Consider the following 7,599-nt stretch of genomic DNA (forward strand, 5'->3'; position numbering starts at 1 on the left):
AGAGAGAGCGAGAGAGAGAGCGAGAGAGAGAGCGAGAGAGAGAGCGAACGTACGCTGGTACTTTTTTCAAGTGAGTTGATTGGAGAAATATGAATTGAAGTACCTTCCTCAAAGACACAATGCGCAGTCTGCTCTAAGAATTAATACAACGATCTTGGGATCGAGCCCGATTCTCAAAGCTAGTACAGCATTCGCCTTCGTATAGATATCAGAAATAAATAAACCAAACACTGTTTGGGCTTCTCCATAATCGCTTGATGACGAAAAATACAATATTATCTCCATCATATAATGTAGGTAATGTAATTCTATATGCCACTTTATAGAATGGTTGGTCAAAAACGGAGCATTTGTCTGTTCCATTAGAAATTAACTTTATCAATCAAAACAGCTACTAAATTAAACTACTTTTTTTATGAATGTGTATTGATAAATGATTTAATAGGCTCATGAGAGTTAAGTCTTCTGATTGATTTTCAGACCCTGGGGCATGGTATGATTTTAGACAAGGTTTTATGTTTTTCCAGTGCGCTCAGCTGCCCTTGCGAGTTGATCCTACGGTGGACTGGCGTCACATTCAGAAGAGTGTTTTGTCACTTTCAGAGTAATCGCATTGAAATTCAATAAGATTCGACTTCATGACATTGTAGGGTCGAGTCTTAATTAATGCATCCTCTACTTGCAGGAAGAACATATAGAAATAGCGTAAATGTATGTGTGAATTCATGATCTCTAAAATTAATTTATACATGTTATAGCTTAAAAAACTCACTCTTACGATGTATGAAGAAAATAAAAAAATGAGTATTCAATTAACGTCTATAAATGAGCACGCGCATGAATTCTATTCGTCTATTAACGTTTGATAACCTTCAGTGATAACTATCGTACATGCAGTTTCACACAACATACACACACAGATATCTACGTCACAACGCGGGTGACACTATGTAGCTGCTAGTGATGCTAAAATTAGCAACCGGATTCCCTCCATTCACAACACGATGTCTTAAAACAAAGTATATGTTGTGACTATATTGTGATAATGTAGTAGTGGATAAACGATGTCGTTTAAAAGACAAGATGGCTGTTGTTGGAATGCTTTTTTATCACAGGTTATCTCAATGAAGATTGACCTGAAACAATTTTATGGAATGGCGCAGGTTGAGTACACTGACTCATGTGGTTGACTGTTTCTTATTTCATCGGCCTAGAAGGATGAAAGGCAAAGCCAACCTCGGCAGAATTTGAACTCAGATCATAAAGATGGACGAAATGCCGCTAAGCACTTTTCTCGGCGTGAAAACGATTCTACCAGCTCGCCGCCTTACAGTTTCTTATCACATCAGTTTCAGATTTTGCACAAGGCCAGCAATTTCAGGGCATAGTGTAAGTCGAATACATCTACCAAAGTGCTAAACAGGTACCAAAGTGCTAAACTAGCACATTCAACCTCGGCGGAATAACATCTTATATTGAAAAGAAGTATATGTTGGATAATGATATCATGGCTATGTTATCTTAAAATAAGATAGATACATTGACCAAAACTTAGCCTGGGGCTAAAAGATATTTCATTAAGAGTTGCAGTTCTACTAATTGTTAAACCAATAACTACGATTTCCAGAAATGTGGATACCACTTAACAGGTTGAAAAGTTGTTTGACACAAACTAATTACTAATGACAACCTATTACGGCCTTTTATGGAACGAAAGACGTGCCCAGTTGCTACTATAGTTACACAGATATATTTCAATTATTCTATGATGATATTCTTTTACTGGCTTCAATTACTGTTTGTTGATTACATCGACTCTTATGCTTTGTGTGATATTTATTTCATCGTTATTGTACGATTGAAGTGCTAAGTAAACAGTGAAAATATAGATATTTTCGTTTGAATTAAATACCGCTGCATATTTCTGTTCAAATATAGCAGTTCTCAGCCCAGAATAAATGCTCGCGCGCACGGGTGTGTATGCGAGTGAACGCGGGTGAATATGTGTATGTGATTTGGTAAGGATTTGTATATATAAAGGTGAAATTAATGCTTTGATTAACTCTCTCTCCCGCTCTCTCTCTCTTTCTCTCTCTCTCTCTTTCTCTCTCTCTCTATCTATCTATCTATTTATCTATCTATCTATCTTTCTATCTTCTCGCTGGTTAGATCCTAATATTTCTCGAGTTTCTCAGTTTCTTTTGTCACCATTTTATTATCACATGGTATTATTGCAATGTCCAAGATCTTACTGTGCTTGTTATTTTCATCCTGCATAAACATATCTGATCTCCTTGAAATAACACGGCCAGCTTTTATGGAGAAATTCCCTAAAATCATGTAATTATTTATTATTCAACATCACAGTCTCTGGGTCGTGCTCCTACCACATTTTTGACACCGAATCCAGACATTCGGCAAAATTTGCAATGCTTTCTTTTATCGACACACTCCATACCAGTGTTTCTATACCATTTTGCTAGCTTACTGCAGTCAACTTAGGAGATGCCTAATACTTTTGTCTCGATTTCCACAGAGTCTGCGTTTGCACTCGGACTAAGTTTTATCAATTTCTGCCTTTATCAATATTCGTTCCAACGGTTTAATTCGCTTTCTAGCTTAGTTCTTATCTGTCATTGAGGAAGAATTTACTTAGCTAACTTGTCTTATATACTCGATCTTCTCCTTGTAAGCATGTATATTGTTGTTATTATTATTTCTTAACAAAATATCTTGTACCTTGTTCTTCCATTGATTTGCGTTAAGATCCGTATATTAATATATCACAAGGTAATGATGTTTCATTTATCATGTTTACATTCTTCGCTTCAAATCAGTATGTTATTAATCTTAATATTTTTAATATATTCTTAAACAAAACATATATTTCTGCCTCAATCACCACTTGTTCTTTATTTTCCCCTTCTTCAGTTAGCTAAGTAAATTCTTCCTAGTAATGCCACACTGGTTGTTGTTCTTACCATTGGTAACTTCAACTCAGTATTTCCGATCTTCTCCTTGTAAGCGTGCACATTATTATTATTATTATTATTATTTCTCCACTAAATATCCTGTACCTTGTTTTACCATTGACTTGCGTTAATATCTGTATAATAATATAATATATTACTAGGCTATGATGTTTTATTTATGTTTTATATTTACTTTCTTCCTTAAGGAGAAATTTTTTTTTATATTTGATGAACTCTCTTGGTTCTCTCCCTTCCTCCACTTTTGACTTACGACTTTTAGTTTACTTTTCTGTGATCTATTTTGCGCCCCCCCCCCATTTTAATCATTTAATTAAAACCTTTAGTATAACGTTTACAACCCCCTCCGTTTATAACTCTATGTAAACAAGCGTTCTTACTTCTAACAGTCACTTACTTGGCCATGTAATATTATAACTCGAAAGTTACCTCATCATTTCGCATTTGTCTTGCTTTTATATGTTGGTTCCCTGACGATGAATATATGTGGAATTCCAGCAGGTCTTACTTCTTTGGAGTAGACACACATATTTTGAAACATGTGTAGGAATTTAAGGAACTTCTATTTATATTCGTTTTGCTCCATCTATTGTTATTATTCATATCTACTCATAATGCATCACTTCAACTTGGTATCTCTACCTATAAAAGGGGTGTGATATCCTGGTTTTTGTGTAATTTTTGCTACCCATGGTAACTATTAACATATTTACATTGTCAAAGTTATTTTTGATAATTGATGTATTCTCGTGGATACATTCATCGTTATTTATTGAAGATTTCTAACTACAACAGGTTAAACTAGTTTAACATCTCACATAATAGAGCAATAAATATTAGTATTATATCAAATGGATGTTTCACAAAACTATTCCGCACATACAATAACAGCATTATCCACAATCCAACATATCTCCATCATCAGCTGCCCCACAGATATTACTATAGTTTCATCACCTGGGCATTCTATCCGGCGGTTCAACAGCATTAAAATAAGTGTTGGTTGGGAACAAACATACCTTAGATATCACAACATTCATTCAATCTTAATTCTAGGTAGGATTAAACACTAATATTAGAGATTAAACTACAACAAAGAAACACATTTATCGTGTGTACAAAAACAGTATCTGTAAATAAATTCAATAAGTAAACCTGTAACTAAACCCTAAGTTATCTAACTAAATAGTAACCTAGCCCGTGATGTTCATGCAGATAATATTCTCACCAGTCTTCAATAGTTATAATTATAAAAGTGAAAGCTTTTATATTCTCTTCTTTCCAAAACAAAAGAAGCTTGATTGAACTTAACTGAACTGATAATATAACCATTTATTTATTAACATTAAGGCTCCTTAAAAATACCTGGTCTTCGTTCTTACATTTGTATTATGCATATCATACCGAAGAGATGAGAACACCACCTGCTTTGCATGTAAATGAATATATCACGTGTTCAACTCATGATCATTGAGCTCATGAATGCGTGATGCAACGTTAAAAGATTTTCACAATCAAATAGAATCTTGATGACTAATCACATCCATGTGCGTGTAAATATTTACAATATAATTATAATAGTTACGATGAAAGATCAGCCACATATTGTACATACATATTGTACATACATATTGTACAAGAGGTTATTGAAAAGTTCCTGGCTTTAAGGGTATCACGAAAAGTCTGGTTGAAGGCCCAAACTTCCGAGTTATTTTACAGTGCTTAGAAAAACTGAAGGACCGCTGCAATAAGTGTGTGAATCTGAGAGGAGAATATGTTAGATAAAGTCATAATCAACTGATCCTCCTATATTCTCTTTTACCCAAAGACAGGAACTTTTCAACAACACCTCGTATATATGAATCTACGTATATTTGTGTGTGTGTGTGTGTGTGTGTGTGTGTGTGTGTGTGTGTGTGTGTGTGTGTGTGTGTGTGTGTGTGTGTATTTATACCTTAATCTTCTATACTACCTACCTTTTCTCATAAAATGTTAGTTTACACGATGTGTTAAAATGGAAACCAGAACGATGTGTTTCTGAAGTGAACTTTTTAACCGCAATCTTTCACATCGTATTTCTTTTTCACTTCATCTAAAGAAAAGATAACCTTTATAACGGGAGTGAATGTACTTTACTAAATTTATAACTGTTTATGAGTATTTTATTTGTAGTGTAGATGCCGTTGAGAATTACACTCTGAAGTATAAAGCTACCAATTAAATAGCATTTTGAACCAGATTTCTCTTAATCGTCTTTACACTCATTTTTTGGTTTATATATTTAACGTTTGCATATACACCTCAAACACATCTACACAACATAACTCAGCTTCGCTTCAGGTAACAGGTTTTGTCTCTTGAGACTCATTATATACTTTTTCTTGCGATCCATTCTTATAAGATTATGAGTTTTGTTACATATTTTCAAACACACCCACTAAATATACTCTTATCGTTGCCAATGACTTTAAAAGTTTGTTCGTATTAATAAATAAATGATTACTGTATTTATTACAGCTTTACATTTGGCATTTGTAATTACTATTCATGTATTTAGATTTGCTATTTGTTGTGCGAGATTACGGCGCACCCTGGCGAGAATGGACTGGACAATACATATAAATAGCGGTTTGATTAAGTGACGTATTTCGTGCTAGTTCCACATTCGTGTGTTGATAGTCCAAAGTTAGCAGTTCGAGATAGTGTGTTGGATTGTTGGTTCTTTAAAGATTGTTTTCACGTGTAGTTGTTGTTGATTGTTATGATTATATAGTTATTATACTGTTGCAGTGTATTCGTTTATCCACAAGGATATAACATCTGGCAACGAGGATCGCTCGAAACTCACATTGCTTATTTGATAATTTCTGCGTCATAGAAAACCTATTAGCCGCAGTAGTACAGCTTCAAAAGAAGCAAAAGGAACAACTACAAGAGTTTCAAAAACAAACACAACAGCAATAACAACAACTAAGTTACAACCGGGGAAGTCCGAAAATCCATTAAACTCGTTTACGCCAGATGGCGTGTTTAATGCAATTTCTGAACTTACGTATAATCCGGAGGAGGGTATTATATTTTCCGCATGTTATAGAAGATACGAGGGAATTTTTTACAACGAGTGCAAGTCATTATCGGAAGGGCAGAAAGTAAGTATTTTAATAAGCAAAGTAGCTCCTACCGAACTTGAGTGTTAATGTCACTTTTTTTCTGCCCAAAGATTTGAGTGAAACTGGTTTCCAAGAAACAGTGGAACTGCTTTCAAAAATGCTTTTGTGATAGTTCATTATTCAACACTAGAATGGAATGCTGGAACTTTACAAAAAATGAGGAAGGTGATTTTATCACCTACACCGGAGTATTGACTACAACCGTGTGTTCAAGAATTTTAAACTTCAGCATCTCACTCAGGATATGTTCAAATCACTTATGTTCGCGCAAGGACTTATAGCACATGGAGATAGAGAAATTTAGGCAATGATTCTCTCGTGAAATGGAACTAGCGAACCAGGATTTATCTCTACAGACCATCGCAGAAGAATGTCAGACTATGGTAAATGTTAAACATGATGTCAAAAAAATAAAAGAGAAAGACTCTACAAAAATTCAAATTTGTCGTCCTGGGAAGCACAATAAAAAAAAAGTTTCAGGACTCAAACCGTGTTATGGTTGTGGATGCCTACACTGCAAAAAGGATTGTGAGTTTAAAAACAAAAAGTGCTATAGTTGTCAGAAGCTGGGACAAAGGAGTTCTCATTGCAGAGCAAGACAACGAGGCTCAAACACAAAATCTTCTGAGGTATTTTCAGCGGAGAGTGATTGCGACGGGAAAACAAGAAAATTCGTGCGCGTAAAAGTAAATGATGTGAATACCAAATTGAAGTTAGACACAGGTAATGAAATCTCAATTATAAATGCGAATACTTGCAAAATGAAATCGGTAAGGCGAGATTACGTAAAACAGCGAAAATAGCAGGTGGTGTAATGGGCGAAAAATTACATTTCATGGGCAAAATATGTGTCGGTATCACATTTCGAGGAGAGACATGCAAAGGAAAATTATTCCTTGTGGATAAAACAATCAATCTGTTTGGCACAGATTGGTTAAAACTCTTCGATTTATGGCACCTCCCCATAAATCTTTATTGCAATAACATAAATGGTTGACTCGTTAAAAACAAGTCTTCGGGAGAACTGAAGAAAAATTGAAAACAAATGTTCCCGCAAGTGTTATCAGAGGATTTAGGTGTATGTAGAAAGACGGAAGCCTATTTCGAAGTAAGTGAAAACGCTCTACCTGTATTTAAATAAAACAGAAAAGTACCGTTGGCGGTAATTTAAACTGTAAATTAAGAGTTGAACAGACCCGAAAAGAGTGGAGTCATCAAAAAGGTAGATTACTTGAAGTGGGCGGCACTCACGGTATGTATTAAAAAAAAAATAATAAGAAGATTAGGCTGTGTGCAGATTTCTCTATAGGACTGAACGACTGCTTAAAAAGTACCACCGTCTACTCCTGACTGTAGAGGACATTTTTTCAAAGTTAAATGGTGGAATTGTTTTCCAAATTAGATCTATGTGAACCCTACTTACAGATAAAAGTAAAGAA

The sequence above is a fragment of the Octopus bimaculoides genome, chromosome 2 (genome assembly GCF_001194135.2).
Source record: "Octopus bimaculoides isolate UCB-OBI-ISO-001 chromosome 2, ASM119413v2, whole genome shotgun sequence".
Taxonomy (NCBI): Eukaryota; Metazoa; Mollusca; class Cephalopoda; order Octopoda; family Octopodidae; genus Octopus; species Octopus bimaculoides.